Consider the following 18,408-nt stretch of genomic DNA (forward strand, 5'->3'; position numbering starts at 1 on the left):
AAGACCCTAACTATTCAATCTGTTGGAGCAACGCCCTAGGGTGAAGCCTAGGTTGCTCGGAAAGTAGAAATGACCATAAGTTTCATACTGGTTGCAATTATTCGTTTTATACGATGGAAAAACTTTTGTATTTATATTGTATTTTATGCTTCTGGCGTTGACTTCTAAGGCCCTAGCTGTTCGATCTAGTGGAGCAACGCCCTAGAGTGAAGCCGAGGTTGCCCGGAAAGGAGAAATGACCATCACTTTCAAACTGGTTGCAATTAATCCTTTTATACGATGGAAAAGCTGTTGTATTTATATCGTATTTTATGCTTCTGGCGTTGACTTCTAAGGCACTAACTATTCGATCTGGTGGAGAAACGCCCTAGAGTGAAGCCTAGGTTGCCCGGAACGTAGAATTGGCCATCACTTTCAAACTGGTTGCAATTATTCCTGTTATATGATGGAAACACTGTTGTATCTTTATTGCATTTTATGCTTCGGGCGTTGACTTCTAAGGCCCTAACTATTCAATCTGTTGGAGCAACGCCCTAGGGTGAAGCATAGGTTGCTAGGAAAGTAGAAATGACCATAAGTTGCATACTGGTTGCAATTATTCGTTTTATACGATGGAAAAACTGTTGTATTTATATTGTATTTTATGCTTCTGGCGTTGACTTCTTAGGCCCTAACTATTCGATCTGGTGGAACAACGCCCTAGAGTGAAGCCTAGATTGCCTGGAACGTAGAAATGACCATCACTTTCACACGGGTTGCAATTATTCGTTTTATACAATGGAAAAGCTGTTGCATCTTTATTGTATTTTATTCATCTGGGGTTGACATCTAAGGCCGTAGCTATTAGATGTGGTGGAACAACGCCCTAGTGTGAAGCCTAGGTTGCCCGGAACGTAGAAATGTCCATAACTTTTACACCGGTAGCAATAATTCGTTTTATACAATGGAAAAACCGTTCTATTTATTTGGTATTTTATGCTTCGGGCGTTGACTTCTAAGGCCCTAGCTATTCGATCTGGTCGAGCAACGCCCTAGAGTGAAGCCTAGGTTGCCCGGAACGTAGAAATGACCATAACTTTCACACTGGTAGCAATTATTCGTGTTATACGATGGAAAAACTGTTCTGTTTATTTTGTATTTTATGCTTCGGGCGTTGACTTCTAAGGCCCTAACTATTCAATCTGTTGGTGCAACGCCCTAGGGTGAAGCCTAGGTTGCCCGGAAAGTAGAAATGACGTTAACTTTCATACTGGTTGCAATCATTCGTTCTACACGATGGAAAAACCGTTGTATTTATTTTGTATTTTATGCTTCGGGCATTGACTTCTAAGGCACTGACTATTCTATCTGGTGGAGGAACGCCCTAGAGTGAAGCCTAGGTTGCCCGGAACGTAGAATTGGCCATCACTTTCAAACTGGTTGCAATTATTCCTGTTATATGATGGACACACTGTTGTATTTTAATTGCATTTTATGCTTCAGGCGTTGACTTCTAAGGCCCTAACCATTCAGTCTGTTGGAGCAACGCCCTAGGGTGAAGCCTAGCTCGCTCGGAATGTGGAAATGACCATAAGTTTCATACCGGTTGCAATTATTCGTTTTATACGATGGAAAAGCTGTTGCATCTTTATTGTATTTTATGCTTCTGGCGTTGATTTCAAAGGCCCTAACTATTCCATCTGGTGGAACAACGCCCTCGGGTGAAGCCTAGGTTGCGCGGAACGTAGAAATGACCATAACTTTCACACTGGTAGCAATTATTCGTTTTATACGACGGAAAAGCTGTTTTATTTATTTTGTATTTTATGCTTCTGGCGCTGATTTCTAATGCCCTAACAATTCGATCTGGTGGAGCAACGCCCTAGAGTGAAGCCTAGGTTGCCCGGAACGGAGAAATGACCATAACTTTCACACCGGTAGCAATTATTCGCTTTATACGATGGAAAAACTGTTCTATTTATTTTGTATTTTATGCTTCGGGCGTTGACTTCTATGGCCCTAACTGTTTGATCTGGTGGAGCAACGCCCTAGAGTGAAGCCTATGTTGCCCGGAACGTAGAAATGACCATAACTTTCACACTGGTTGCTATTATTCGTTTTAGACGATGGAAAAACTGTTGTATTTATATTGTATTTTATGCTTCTGGCGTTGACTTCTTAGGCCCTAACTATTCGATCTGGTGGAACAACGCCCTAGAGTGAAGCCTAGATTGCCTGGAACGTAGAAATGACCATCACTTTCACACGGGTTGCAATTATTCGTTTTATACAATGGAAATGCTGTTGCATCTTTATTGTATTTTATTCATCTGGGGTTGACATCTAAGGCCGTAGCTATTAGATGTGGTGGAACAACGCCATAGTGTGAAGCCTAGGTTGCCCGGAACGTAGAAATGTCCATAACTTTTACACCGGTAGCAATAATTCGTTTTATACAATGGAAAAACCGTTCTATTTATTTGGTATTTTATGCTTCGGGCGTTGACTTCTAAGCTGCTAACTATTCAATCTGTTGGACCAACGCCCTAGGCTGAAGCCTAGGTTGCCCGGAAATTATAAATGACCATAACTTTCACACTGGTTGCAATTATTCGTTTTATACGATGGAAAAGCTGTTGCATCTTTATTGTATTTTATGCTTCTGGCGTTGATTTCAAAGGCCCTAACTATTCGATCTGGTGGAGCAACGCCCTAGAGCGAAGCCTATGTTGCCCGGAACATAGAAATGACCAGAAGTTTCATACTGGTTCTAATTATTCGTTTTATACGATGGAAAAACTGTTGCATTTATATTATATTTTATGCTTCTGGCGTTGACTTCTAAGGCACTAACTATTCGATCTGGTAGTGCAACGCCCTAGAGTGAAGCCTAGGTTGCCCGGAACGTAGAATTGGCCATCACTTTCAAACTGGTTGCAATTATTCCTGTTATATGATGGAAACACTGTTGTATTTTTTTTGCATTTTATGGTTCGGGCGTTGACTTTTAAGACCCTAACTATTCAATCTGTTGGAGCAACGCCCTAGGGTGAAGCCTAGGTTGCTCGGAAAGTAGAAATGACCATAAGTTTCATACTGGTTGCAATTATTCGTTTTATACGATGGAAAAACTTTTGTATTTATATTGTATTTTATGCTTCTGGCGTTGACTTCTAAGGCCCTAGCTGTTCGATCTAGTGGAGCAACGCCCTAGAGTGAAGCCGAGGTTGCCCGGAAAGGAGAAATGACCATCACTTTCAAACTGGTTGCAATTAATCCTTTTATACGATGGAAAAGCTGTTGTATTTATATCGTATTTTATGCCTCTGGCGTTAACTTCTTAGGCCCTAACTATTTCATCGGGTGGAACAACGCCCTAGGGTGAAGCCTAGGTTGCGCGGAACGTAGAAATGACCATAACTTTCACACTGGTAGCAATTATTCGTTTTACACGATGGAAAAACTGTTTTATTTATTTTGTATTTTATGCTTCTGGCGTTGACTTCTAAGGCCGTAACTATTCGATCTGGTGGAGCAACGCCCTAGAGTGAAGCTTAGGTTGCCCGGAACGGAGAAATGACCATAACTTTCAAACCGGTAGCAATTATTCGTTTTATACGATGGAAAAACTGTTCTGTTTATTTTGTATTTTATGTTTCGGGCGTTGACTTCTAAGACCCTAACTATTCAATCTGTTGGTGCAACGCCCTAGGGTGAAACCTAGGTTGCCCGGAAAGTAGAAATGACGTTAACTTTCATACTGGTTGCAATTATTCGTTCTATACGATGGAAAAACCGTTGTATTTATATTGTATTTTATGCTTCGGGCATTGACTTCTAACGCCCTAACTATTCAATCTGTTGGACCAACGCCCTAGGGTGAAGCCTAGGTTGCCCGGAAAGTAGAAATGACCATATCTTTCATCCTGGTTACAATTATTCCAGCTATGCGATGGAAAAACTTTTGCACCTTTATTGTATTTTATGCTTCTGGCGTTGACTTCTAAGGCCCTAGCTATTCGATTTGGTGGAGCAACGCCCGAGAGTGGAGCCTAGGTTGCCCGGTACGTAGAAAAGACCATCACTTTCACACGGGTTGCAGTTATTCCTGTTATAGGATGGAAAGACTGTTGTATTTTTATTGTATTTTATACTTCAGGCGTTGACTTCTAAGGCCCCAGCTATTCGATCTGGTCGAGCAACGCCCTAGAGTGAAGCCTAGGTTGCCGGGAACGTAGAAATGACCATAACTTCCACACTGGTTGCTATTATTCGTTTTATACGATGGAAAAGCTGTTGTATTTATATCGTATTTTATGCTTCTGGCGTTGACTTCTTAGGCCCTATCTATTCCATCTGGTGGAACAACGCCCTCGGGTGAAGCCTAGGTTGCGCGGAACGTAGAAATGACCATAACTTTCACACTGGTAGCAATTATTCGTTTTATACGACGGAAAAGCTGTTTTATTTATTTTGTATTTTATGCTTCTGGCGCTGATTTCTAATGCCCTAACAATTCGATCTGGTGGAGCAACGCCCTAGAGTGAAGCCTAGGTTGCCCGGAACGGAGAAATGACCATAACTTTCACACCGGTAGCAATTATTCCCTTTATACGATGGAAAAACTGTTCTATTTATTTTGTATTTTATGCTTCGGGCGTTGACTTCTATGGCCCTAACTGTTTGATCTGGTGGAGCAACGCCCTAGAGTGAAGCCTATGTTGCCCGGAACGTAGAAATGACCATAACTTTCACACTGGTTGCTATTATTCGTTTTAGACGATGGAAAAACTGTTGTATTTATATTGTATTTTATGCTTCTGGCGTTGACATCTTAGGCCCTAACTATTCGATCTGGTGGAACAACGCCCTAGAGTGAAGCCTAGATTGCCTGGAACGTAGAAATGACCATCACTTTCACACGGGTTGCAATTATTCGTTTTATACAATGGAAATGCTGTTGCATCTTTATTGTATTTTATTCATCTGGGGTTGACATCTAAGGCCGTAGCAATTAGATGTGGTGGAACAACGCCATAGTGTGAAGCCTAGGTTGCCCGGAACGTAGAAATGTCCATAACTTTTACACCGGTAGCAATAATTCGTTTTATACAATGGAAAAACCGTTCTATTTATTTGGTATTTTATGCTTCGGGCGTTGACTTCTAAGCTGCTAACTATTCAATCTGTTGGACCAACGCCCTAGGGTGAAGCCTAGGTTGCCCGGAAATTATAAATGACCATAACTTTCACACTGGTTGCAATTATTCGTTTTATACGATGGAAAAGCTGTTGCATCTTTATTGTATTTTATGCTTCTGGCGTTGATTTCAAAGGCCCTAACTATTCGATCTGGTGGAGCAACGCCCTAGAGCGAAGCCTATGTTGCCCGGAACATAGAAATGACCAGAAGTTTCATACTGGTTCTAATTATTCGTTTTATACGATGGAAAAACTGTTGCATTTATATTATATTTTATGCTTCTGGCGTTGACTTCTAAGGCACTAACTATTCGATCTGGTAGTGCAACGCCCTAGAGTGAAGCCTAGGTTGCCCGGAACGTAGAATTGGCCATCACTTTCAAACTGGTTGCAATTATTCCTGTTATATGATGGAAACACTGTTGTATTTTTTTTGCATTTTATGGTTCGGGCGTTGACTTTTAAGACCCTAACTATTCAATCTGTTGGAGCAACGCCCTAGGGTGAAGCCTAGGTTGCTCGGAAAGTAGAAATGACCATAAGTTTCATACTGGTTGCAATTATTCGTTTTATACGATGGAAAAACTTTTGTATTTATATTGTATTTTATGCTTCTGGCGTTGACTTCTAAGGCCCTAGCTGTTCGATCTAGTGGAGCAACGCCCTAGAGTGAAGCCGAGGTTGCCCGGAAAGGAGAAATGACCATCACTTTCAAACTGGTTGCAATTAATCCTTTTATACGATGGAAAAGCTGTTGTATTTATATCGTATTTTATGCTTCTGGCGTTGACTTCTAAGGCACTAACTATTCGATCTGGTGGAGAAACGCCCTAGAGTGAAGCCTAGGTTGCCCGGAACGTAGAATTGGCCATCACTTTCAAACTGGTTGCAATTATTCCTGTTATATGATGGAAACACTGTTGTATCTTTATTGCATTTTATGCTTCGGGCGTTGACTTCTAAGGCCCTAACTATTCAATCTGTTGGAGCAACGCCCTAGGGTGAAGCATAGGTTGCTAGGAAAGTAGAAATGACCATAAGTTGCATACTGGTTGCAATTATTCGTTTTATACGATGGAAAGACTGTTGTATTTATATTGTATTTTATGCTTCTGGCGTTGACTTCTTAGGCCCTAACTATTCGATCTGGTGGAACAACGCCCTAGAGTGAAGCCTAGATTGCCTGGAACGTAGAAATGACCATCACTTTCACACGGGTTGCAATTATTCGTTTTATACAATGGAAAAGCTGTTGCATCTTTATTGTATTTTATTCATCTGGGGTTGACATCTAAGGCCGTAGCTATTAGATGTGGTGGAACAACGCCCTAGTGTGAAGCCTAGGTTGCCCGGAACGTAGAAATGTCCATAACTTTTACACCGGTAGCAATAATTCGTTTTATACAATGGAAAAACCGTTCTATTTATTTGGTATTTTACGCTTCGGGCGTTGACTTCTAAGCTCCTAACTATTCAATCTGTTGGAGCAACGCCCTAGGGTGAAGCCTAGGTTGCCCGGCAATTATAAATGACCATAACTTTCACACTGGTTGCAATTATTCGTTTTATGCGATGGAAAAGCTGTTGCATCTTTATTGTATTTTATGCTTCTGGCGTTGATTTCAAAGGCCCTAACTATTCGATGTGGTGGAGCAACGACCTAGAGTGAAGCCTATGTTGCCCGGAACGTAGAAATGACCATTACATTCACACTGGTTGCAATTATTCGTCTTATACGATGGATAAGCTGTTGTATTTATATCGTATTTTATGATTCTGGCGTTGACTTCTTAGGCCCTAACTATTCCATCTGGTGGAACAACGCCCTTGGGTGAAGCCTAGGTTGCGCGAAACATAGCAATGACCATAACTTTCACACTGGTAGCAATTATTCGTTTTATACGATGGAAAAACTGTTCTATTTATTTTGTATTTTATGCTTCGGGCGTTGACTTCTAAGGCCCTAGCTATTCGATCTGGTCGAGCAACGCCCTAGAGTGAAGCCTAGGTTGCCCGGAACGTAGAAATGACCATAACTTCCACACTGGTTGCAGTTATTCGTTTTATACGATGGAAAAGCTGTTGTATTTATATGGTATTTTATGCCTCTGGCGTTAACTTCTTAGGCCCTAACTATTTCATCGGGTGGAACAACGCCCTAGGGTGAAGCCTAGGTTGCGCGGAACGTAGAAATGACCATAACTTTCACACTGGTAGCAATTATTCGTGTTATACGATGGAAAAACTGTTCTGTTTATTTTGTATTTTATGCTTCGGGCGTTGACTTCTAAGGCCCTAACTATTCAATCTGTTGGTGCAACGCCCTAGGGTGAAGCCTAGGTTGCCCGGAAAGTAGAAATGACGTTAACTTTCATACTGGTTGCAATTATTCGTTCTACACGATGGAAAAACCGTTGTATTTATTTTGTATTTTATGCTTCGGGCATTGACTTCTAAGGCACTGACTATTCTATCTGGTGGAGGAACGCCCTAGAGTGAAGCCTAGGTTGCCCGGAACGTAGAATTGGCCATCACTTTCAAACTGGTTGCAATTATTCCTGTTATATGATGGACACACTGTTGTATTTTAATTGCATTTTATGCTTCAGGCGTTGACTTCTAAGGCCCTAACCATTCAGTCTGTTGGAGCAACGCCCTAGGGTGAAGCCTAGCTCGCTCGGAATGTGGAAATGACCATAAGTTTCATACTGGTTGCAATTATTCGTTTTATACGATGGAAAAGCTGTTGTATTTATATCGTATTTTATGCTTCTGGCGTTTACTTCTAAGGACCTAACTACTCGATCTGGTGGAGTAACGCCCTAGTGTGAAGCCTAGGTTGCCCGGAACGTAGAAATGTCCATAACTTTTACACCGGTAGCAATAATTCGTTTTATACAATGGAAAAACCGTTCTATTTATTTGGTATTTTATGCTTCGGGCGTTGACTTCTAAGCTCCTAACTATTCAATCTGTTGGAGCAACGCCCTAGGGTGAAGCCTAGGTTGCCCGGAAATTATAAATGACCATAACTTTCACACTGGTTGCAATTATTCGTTTTATACGATGGAAAAGCTGTTGCATCTTTATTGTATTTTATGCTTCTGGCGTTGATTTCAAAGGCCCTAACTATTCCATCTGGCGGAACAACGCCCTTGGGTGAAGCCTAGGTTGCGCGGAACGTAGCAATGACCATAACTTTCACACTGGTAGCAATTATTCGTTTTATACGATGGAAAAGCTGTTCTATTTATTTTGTATTTTATGCTTTGGGCGTTGACTTCTAAGGCCCTAGCTATTCGATCTGGTCGAGCAACGCCCTAGAGTGAAGCCTAGGTTGCCCGGAACGTAGAAATGACCATAACTTCCACACTGGTTGCAGTTATTCGTTTTATACGATGGAAAAGCTGTTGTATTTATATCGTATTTTATGCCTCTGGCGTTAACTTCTTAGGCCCTAACTATTTCATCGGGTGGAACAACGCCCTAGGGTGAAGCCTAGGTTGCGCGGAACGTAGAAATGACCATAACTTTCACACTGGTAGCAATTATTCGTTTTACACGATGGAAAAACTGTTTTATTTATTTTGTATTTTATGCTTCTGGCGTTGACTTCTAAGGCCGTAACTATTCGATCTGGTGGAGCAACGCCCTAGAGTGAAGCTTAGGTTGCCCGGAACGGAGAAATGACCATAACTTTCAAACCGGTAGCAATTATTCGTTTTATACGATGGAAAAACTGTTCTGTTTATTTTGTATTTTATGTTTCGGGCGTTGACTTCTAAGACCCTAACTATTCAATCTGTTGGTGCAACGCCCTAGGGTGAAACCTTGGTTGCCCGGAAAGTAGAAATGACGTTAACTTTCATACTGGTTGCAATTATTCGTTCTATACGATGGAAAAACCGTTGTATTTATATTGTATTTTATGCTTCGGGCATTGACTTCTAACGCCCTAACTATTCAATCTGTTGGACCAACGCCCTAGGGTGAAGCCTAGGTTGCCCGGAAAGTAGAAATGACCATATCTTTCATCCTGGTTACAATTATTCCAGCTATGCGATGGAAAAACTTTTGCACCTTTATTGTATTTTATGCTTCTGGCGTTGACTTCTAAGGCCCTAGCTATTCGATTTGGTGGAGCAACGCCCGAGAGTGGAGCCTAGGTTGCCCGGTACGTAGAAAAGACCATCACTTTCACACGGGTTGCAGTTATTCCTGTTATAGGATGGAAAGACTGTTGTATTTTTATTGTATTTTATACTTCAGGCGTTGACTTCTTAGGCCCTATCTATTCCATCTGGTGGAACAACGCCCTCGGGTGAAGCCTAGGTTGCGCGGAACGTAGAAATGACCATAACTTTCACACTGGTAGCAATTATTCGTTTTATACGACGGAAAAGCTGTTTTATTTATTTTGTATTTTATGCTTCTGGCGTTGATTTCTAATGCCCTAACAATTCGATCTGGTGGAGCAACGCCCTAGAGTGAAGCCTAGGTTGCCCGGAACGGAGAAATGACCATAACTTTCACACCGGTAGCAATTATTCGCTTTATACGATGGAAAAACTGTTCTATTTATTTTGTATTTTATGCTTCGGGCGTTGACTTCTATGGCCCTAACTGTTTGATCTGGTGGAGCAACGCCCTAGAGTGAAGCCTATGTTGCCCGGAACGTAGAAATGACCATAACTTTCACACTGGTTGCTATTATTCGTTTTAGACGATGGAAAAACTGTTGTATTTATATTGTATTTTATGCTTCTGGCGTTGACTTCTTAGGCCCTAACTATTCGATCTGGTGGAACAACGCCCTAGAGTGAAGCCTAGATTGCCTGGAACGTAGAAATGACCATCACTTTCACACGGGTTGCAATTATTCGTTTTATACAATGGAAATGCTGTTGCATCTTTATTGTATTTTATTCATCTGGGGTTGACATCTAAGGCCGTAGCTATTAGATGTGGTGGAACAACGCCATAGTGTGAAGCCTAGGTTGCCCGGAACGTAGAAATGTCCATAACTTTTACACCGGTAGCAATAATTCGTTTTATACAATGGAAAAACCGTTCTATTTATTTGGTATTTTATGCTTCGGGCGTTGACTTCTAAGCTGCTAACTATTCAATCTGTTGGACCAACGCCCTAGGGTGAAGCCTAGGTTGCCCGGAAATTATAAATGACCATAACTTTCACACTGGTTGCAATTATTCGTTTTATACGATGGAAAAGCTGTTGCATCTTTATTGTATTTTATGCTTCTGGCGTTGATTTCAAAGGCCCTAACTATTCGATCTGGTGGAGCAACGCCCTAGAGCGAAGCCTATGTTGCCCGGAACGTAGAAATGACCATTACATTCACACTGGTTGCAATTATTCGTCTTATACGATGGATAAGCTGTTGTATTTATATCGTATTTTATGCCTCTGGCGTTAACTTCGTGGGCCCTAACTATTTCATCGGGTGGAACAACGCCCTAGGGTGAAGCCTAGGTTGCGCGGAACGTAGAAATGACCATAACTTTCACACTGGTAGCAATTATTCGTTTTACACGATGGAAAAACTGTTTTATTTATCTTGTATTTTATGCTTCTGGCGTTGACTTCAAGGCCCTAACTATTCGATCTGGTGGAGCAACGCCCTAGAGTGAAGCTTACGTTGCCCGGAACGGAGAAATGACCATAACTTTCAAACCGGTAGCAATTATTCGTGTTATACGATGGAAAAACTGTTTTGTTTATTTTGTATTTTATGCTTCGGGCGTTGACTTCTAAGGCCCTAACTATTCGATCTGTTGGAGCAACGCCCTAGGGTGAAGCCTAGCTCGCTCGGAATGTGGAAATGACCATAAGTTTCATACTGGTTGCAATTATTCGTTTTATACGATGGAAAAGCTGTTGTATTTATATCGTATTTTATGCTTCTAGCGTTTACTTCTAAGGACCTAACTATTCGATCTGATGGAGTAACGCCCTAGAGTGAGGCCTAGGTTGCTCGGAATGTAGAAATGACCATAACTTTCACACTGGTTGCAATTATTCGTTTTATACGATGGAAAGGCTGTTGTATTTATATTGTATTTTATGCCTCTGGCGTTGACTTCTAAGGCCGTAGCTATTAGATGTGGTGGAGCAACGCCCTAGAGTGAAGCCTAGGTTGCCCGGAACGTAGAAATGACCATAACTTCCACACTGGTTGCAGTTATTCGTTTTATACGATGGAAAAGCTGTTGTATTTATATCGTATTTTATGCCTCTGGCGTTAACTTCTTAGGCCCTAACTATTTCATCGGGTGGAACAACGCCCTAGGGTGAAGCCTAGGTTGCGCGGAACGTAGAAATGACCATAACTTTCACACTGGTAGCAATTATTCGTTTTACACGATGGAAAAACTGTTTTATTTATTTTGTATTTTATGCTTCTGGCGTTGACTTCTAAGGCCGTAACTATTCGATCTGGTGGAGCAACGCCCTAGAGTGAAGCTTAGGTTGCCCGGAACGGAGAAATGACCATAACTTTCAAACCGGTAGCAATTATTCGTGTTATACGATGGAAAAACTGTTTTGTTTATTTTGTATTTTATGCTTCGGGCGTTGACTTCTAAGGCCCTAACTATTCGATCTGTTGGAGCAACGCCCTAGGGTGAAGCCTAGCTCGCTCGGAATGTGGAAATGACCATAAGTTTCATACTGGTTGCAATTATTCGTTTTATACGATGGAAAAGCTGTTGTATTTATATCGTATTTTATGCTTCGGGCATTGACTTCTAAGGAACTGACTATTCTATCTGGTGGAGCAACGCCCTAGAGTGAAGCCCAGGTTGCCCGGAACGTAGAATTGGCCATCACTTTCAAACTGGTTGCAATTATTCCTGTTATATGATGGACACACTGTTGTATTTTAATTGCATTTTATGCTTCAGGCGTTGACTTCTAAGGCCCTAACCATTCAATCTGTTGGAGCAACGCCCTAGGGTGAAGCCTAGCTCGCTCGGAATGTGGAAATGACCATAAGTTTCATACTGGTTGCAATTATTCGTTTTATACGATGGAAAAGCTGTTGTATTTATATCGTATTTTATGCTTCTGGCGTTTACTTCTAAGGACCTAACTATTCGATCTGGTGGAGTAACGCCCGACAGTGAAGCGTAGGTTGCTCGGAATGTAGAAATGACCATAACTTTCACACTGGTTGCAATTATTCGTTTTATACGATGGAAAGGCTGTTGTATTTATATTGTATTTTATGCCTCTGGCGTTGACTTCTAAGGCCGTAGCTATTAGATGTGGTGGAGCAACGCCCTAGAGTGACGCCTAGGGTGCTCGGAACGTAGAAATGACCATTACTTTCACACTGGTTGCAATTATTCGTTTTATACGATGGAAAAGCTGTTGTATTTATATCGTTTTTTATGCTTCTGGCGTTGACTTCTTAGGCCGTAACTATTCGGTCTGGTGGAGCAACGCCCTGGAGTGAAACCTAGGTTGCCCGGAACGTAGAATTGGCCATCACTTTCAAACTGGTTGCAATTATTCCTGTTATATGATGGAAACACAGTTGTATTTTTTTTGCATTGTATGGTTCGGGCGTTGACTTCTAAGGCCCTGACTATTCAATCTGTTGGAGCAACGCCCTAGGCTGAAGCCTAGGTTGCTCGGAAAGTAGAAATGACCAGAAGTTTCATACTGGTTCTAATTATTCGTTTTATACGATGGAAAAACTGTTGCATTTATATTGTATTTTATGCTTCTGGCGTTGACTTCTAAGGCACTAACTATTCGATCTGGTAGTGCAACGCCCTAGAGTGAAGCCTAGGTTGCCCGGAACGTAGAATTGGCCATCACTTTCAAACTGGTTGCAATTATTCCTGTTATATGATGGAAACACTGTTGTATTTTTTTTGCATTTTATGGTTCGGGCGTTGACTTTTAAGACCCTAACTATTCAATCTGTTGGAGCAACGCCCTAGGGTGAAGCCTGGGTTGCTCGGAAAGTAGAAATGACCATAAGTTTCATACTGGTTGCAATTATTCGTTTTATACGATGGAAAAACTTTTGTATTTATATTGTATTTTATGCTTCTGGCGTTGACTTCTAAGGCCCTAGCTGTTCGATCTAGTGGAGCAACGCCCTAGAGTGAAGCCGAGGTTGCCCGGAAAGGAGAAATGACCATCACTTTCAAACTGGTTGCAATTAATCCTTTTATACGATGGAAAAGCTGTTGTATTTATATCGTATTTTATGCTTCTGGCGTTGACTTCTAAGGCACTAACTATTCGATCTGGTGGAGAAACGCCCTAGAGTGAAGCCTAGGTTGCCCGGAACGTAGAATTGGCCATCACTTTCAAACTGGTTGCAATTATTCCTGTTATATGATGGAAACACTGTTGTATCTTTATTGCATTTTATGCTTCGGGCGTTGACTTCTAAGGCCCTAACTATTCAATCTGTTGGAGCAACGCCCTAGGGTGAAGCATAGGTTGCTAGGAAAGTAGAAATGACCATAAGTTGCATACTGGTTGCAATTATTCGTTTTATACGATGGAAAAACTGTTGTATTTGTATTGTATTTTATGCTTCTGGCGTTGACTTCTTAGGCCCTAACTATTCGATCTGGTGGAACAACGCCCTAGAGTGAAGCCTAGATTGCCTGGAACGTAGAAATGACCATCACTTTCACACGGGTTGCAATTATTCGTTTTATACAATGGAAAAGCTGTTGCATCTTTATTGTATTTTATTCATCTGGGGTTGACATCTAAGGCCGTAGCTATTAGATGTGGTGGAACAACGCCCTAGTGTGAAGCCTAGGTTGCCCGGAACGTAGAAATGTCCATAACTTTTACACCGGTAGCAATAATTCGTTTTATACAATGGAAAAACCGTTCTATTTATTTGGTATTTTACGCTTCGGGCGTTGACTTCTAAGCTCCTAACTATTCAATCTGTTGGAGCAACGCCCTAGGGTGAAGCCTAGGTTGCCCGGAAATTATAAATGACCATAACTTTCACACTGGTTGCAATTATTCGTTTTATACGATGGAAAAGCTGTTGCATCTTTATTGTATTTTATGCTTCTGGCGTTGATTTCATAGGCCCTAACTATTCGATGTGGTGGAGCAACGACCTAGAGTGAAGCCTATGTTGCCCGGAACGTAGAAATGACCATTACATTCACACTGGTTGCAATTATTCTTCTTATACGATGGATAAGCTGTTGTATTTATATCGTATTTTATGCTTCTGGCGTTGACTTCTTAGGCCCTAACTATTCCATCTGGTGGAACAACGCCCTTGGGTGAAGCCTAGGTTGCGCGGAACGTAGCAATGACCATAACTTTCACACTGGTAGCAATTATTCGTTTTATACGATGGAAAAACTGTTCTATTTATTTTGTATTTTATGCTTCGGGCGTTGACTTCTAAGGCCCTAGCTATTCTATCTGGTCGAGCAACGCCCTAGAGTGAAGCCTAGGTTGCCCGGAACGTAGAAATGACCATAACTTCCACACTGGTTGCAGTTATTCGTTTTATACGATGGAAAAGCTGTTGTATTTATATGGTATTTTATGCCTCTGGCGTTAACTTCTTAGGCCCTAACTATTTCATCGGGTGGAACAACGCCCTAGGGTGAAGCCTAGGTTGCGCGGAACGTAGAAATGACCATAACTTTCACACTGGTAGCAATTATTCGTGTTATACGATGGAAAAACTGTTCTGTTTATTTTGTATTTTATGCTTCGGGCGTTGACTTCTAAGGCCCTAACTATTCAATCTGTTGGTGCAACGCCCTAGGGTGAAGCCTAGGTTGCCCGGAAAGTAGAAATGACGTTAACTGTCATACTGGTTGCAATTATTCGTTCTACACGATGGAAAAACCGTTGTATTTATTTTGTATTTTATGCTTCGGGCATTGACTTCTAAGGCACTGACTATTCTATCTGGTGGAACAACGCCCTAGAGTGAAGCCTAGATTGCCTGGAACGTAGAAATGACCATCACTTTCACACGGGTTGCAATTATTCCAGCTATGCGATGGAAAAACTTTTGCACCTTTATTGTATTTTATGCTTCTGGCGTTGACTTCTAAGGCCCTAGCTATTCGATTTGGTGGAGCAACGCCCGAGAGTGGAGCCTAGGTTGCCCGGTACGTAGAAAAGACCATCACTTTCACACGGGTTGCAATTATTCCTGTTATAGGATGGAAAGACTGTTGTATTTTTATTGTATTTTATACTTCAGGCGTTGACTTCTAAGGCCCCAGCTATTCGATCTGGTCGAGCAACGCCCTAGAGTGAAGCCTAGGTTGCCCGGAACGTAGAAATGACCATAACTTCCACACTGGTTGCTATTATTCGTTTTATACGATGGAAAAGCTGTTGTATTTATATCGTATTTTATGCTTCTGGCGTTGACTTCTTAGGCCCTATCTATTCCATCTGGTGGAACAACGCCCTCGGGTGAAGCCTAGGTTGCGCGGAACGTAGAAATGACCATAACTTTCACACTGGTTGCTATTATTCGTTTTAGACGATGGAAAAACTGTTATATTTATGTTGTATTTGATGCATCTGGCGTTGACTTCTTAGGCCCTAACTATTTGATCCGGTGGAGCACCGCCCTAGGGTGAAGCCTAGGATGCCCGGAAAGTAGAAATGACCATTACTTTCACAATGTTTGCAATTATTCATTTTATACGATGGAAAAGCTTTTGCATCTTTATTGTATTTTATGCTTCTGGCGTTGACTTCTAAGGCCCTAGCTATTCGACTTGGTGGAGCAACACCCGAGAGTGGAGCCTAGGTTGCCCGGTACGTAGAAATGACCATTACTTTCACACTGTTTGCAAATATACATTATATACGATGAAAAAACTGTTCTATTTATTTTGTATTTTATGCTTCGGGCGTTGACTTCTAAGGGCCTAACTATTCAATCTGTTGGTGCAACGGCCAAGGGTGAAGCCTATGTTGCCCCGAAAGTAGAAATGACGTTAACTTTCATACTGGTTGCAATTATTCGTTTTATACGGTGGAAAAACTGTTTTATTTATTTTGTATTTTATGCTTCGGGCGTTGACTTCTAAGGCCCTAACTATTCGATCTGGTGGAGCAACGCCCTAGAGTGAAGCCTAGGTTGCCCGGAACGTAGAAATGACCATAACTTTCACACTGGTTGCTATCATTCGTCCTATACGATGGAAAAACTGTTATATTTATATTGTATTTTATGCTTCTGGCGTTGACTTCTAAGGCACTAACTATTCAATCTGTTGGTGCAACGCCCAAGGGTGAAGCCTATGTTGCCCGGAAAGTAGAAACGACGTTAACTTTTATACTGGTTGTAATTATTCGTTTTATACGATGGAAAAACTGTTTTATTTATTTTGTATTTTATGCTTCAGGCGTTGACTGCTAAGGCCCTAACTATTCGATCTGGTTGCATAACGTCCTAGAGTGAAGCCTAGGTTGCCCGGAACGTAGAAATGGCCATAACATTCACACTGGTTGCTATCATTCGTTTTACACGGTGGAAAAACTGTTATATTTTTATTGTAGTTTATGCTTCTGGCGTTGACTTCTGAGGCCCTAACTGTTCGATCTGGTGGAACAACTCCCTAGGGTGAAGCCTAGGATGCCCGGAAAGTAGAAATGACCATAACTTTCACACTGGTTGCAATTATTCCTTTTATACGATGGAAAAGCTGTGGCACCTTTATTGTATTTTCTTCATCTGCGGTTGACTTCTAAGGCCGTAGCTATTAGATGTGGTGGAGCAACGCCCTAGAGTGGCGCCTAGGTTGGCCGGAACGTAGAAATGACCATTACTTACACAATGTTTGCAATTATTCATTTTATACGATGGAAAAGCTTTTGTACTCATATTGTATTTTATTCTTCTGGCGTTGACTTCTTAGGCCCTAACTATTCGATCTGGTTGAACAACGCCCTAGAGTGAAGACTTGGTTGCCCGGAACATGGAAATGACCATTACTTTAACACTGTTTGCAGTTATTCCTTTTATACGATGGAAAAACTTTTGCATCTTTATTGTATTTTATGCTTCTGGCGTTGACTTCTAAGGCCCTAGCTATTCGATTTGGTGGAGCAACACACGAGAGTGGAGCCTAGGTTGCCCGGTACGTAGAAATGACCATTACTTTCACACTGTTTGCAAATATACATTATATACGATGGAAAGTCTGTTGTATTTATGTTGTATTTTATGCTTCTGGCGTTGACTTCTTATTCCCTAACTATTTGATCTGGTGGAGCATCGCCCTAGATTGAAGCCCAGGTTGCCCGGAACGTAGAAATGACCATAACTTTCACACTGGTTGCTATTATTCGTTTTAGACGATGGAAAAACTGTTATATTTATGTTGTATTTGATGCATCTGGCGTTGACTTCTTAGGCCCTAACTATTTGATCCGGTGGAGCACCGCCCTAGGGTGAAGCCTAGGATGCCCGGAAAGTAGAAATGACCATTACTTTCACAATGTTTGCAATTATTCATTTTATACGATGGAAAAGCTTTTGCATCTTTATTGTATTTTATGCTTCTGGCGTTGACTTCTAAGGCCCTAGCTATTCGACTTGGTGGAGCAACACCCGAGAGTGGAGCCTAGGTTGCCCGGTACGTAGAAATGACCATTACTTTCACACTGTTTGCAAATATACATTATATACGATGAAAAAACTGTTCTATTTATTTTGTATTTTATGCTTCGGGCGTTGACTTCTAAGGGCCTAACTATTCAATCTGTTGGTGCAACGGCCAAGGGTGAAGCCTATGTTGCCCCGAAAGTAGAAATGACGTTAACTTTCATACTGGTTGCAATTATTCGTTTTATACGGTGGAAAAACTGTTTTATTTATTTTGTATTTTATGCTTCGGGCGTTGACTTCTAAGGCCCTAACTATTCGATCTGGTGGAGCAACGCCCTAGAGTGAAGCCTAGGTTGCCCGGAACGTAGAAATGACCATAACTTTCACACTGGTTGCTATCATTCGTCCTATACGATGGAAAAACTGTTATATTTATATTGTATTTTATGCTTCTGGCGTTGACTTCTAAGGCACTAACTATTCAATCTGTTGGTGCAACGCCCAAGGGTGAAGCCTATGTTGCCCGGAAAGTAGAAACGACGTTAACTTTTATACTGGTTGTAATTATTCGTTTTATACGATGGAAAAACTGTTTTATTTATTTTGTATTTTATGC

The sequence above is a fragment of the Calliopsis andreniformis genome, unplaced genomic scaffold (genome assembly GCF_051401765.1).
Source record: "Calliopsis andreniformis isolate RMS-2024a unplaced genomic scaffold, iyCalAndr_principal scaffold0027, whole genome shotgun sequence".
NCBI classification, from domain to species: Eukaryota; Metazoa; Arthropoda; class Insecta; order Hymenoptera; family Andrenidae; genus Calliopsis; species Calliopsis andreniformis.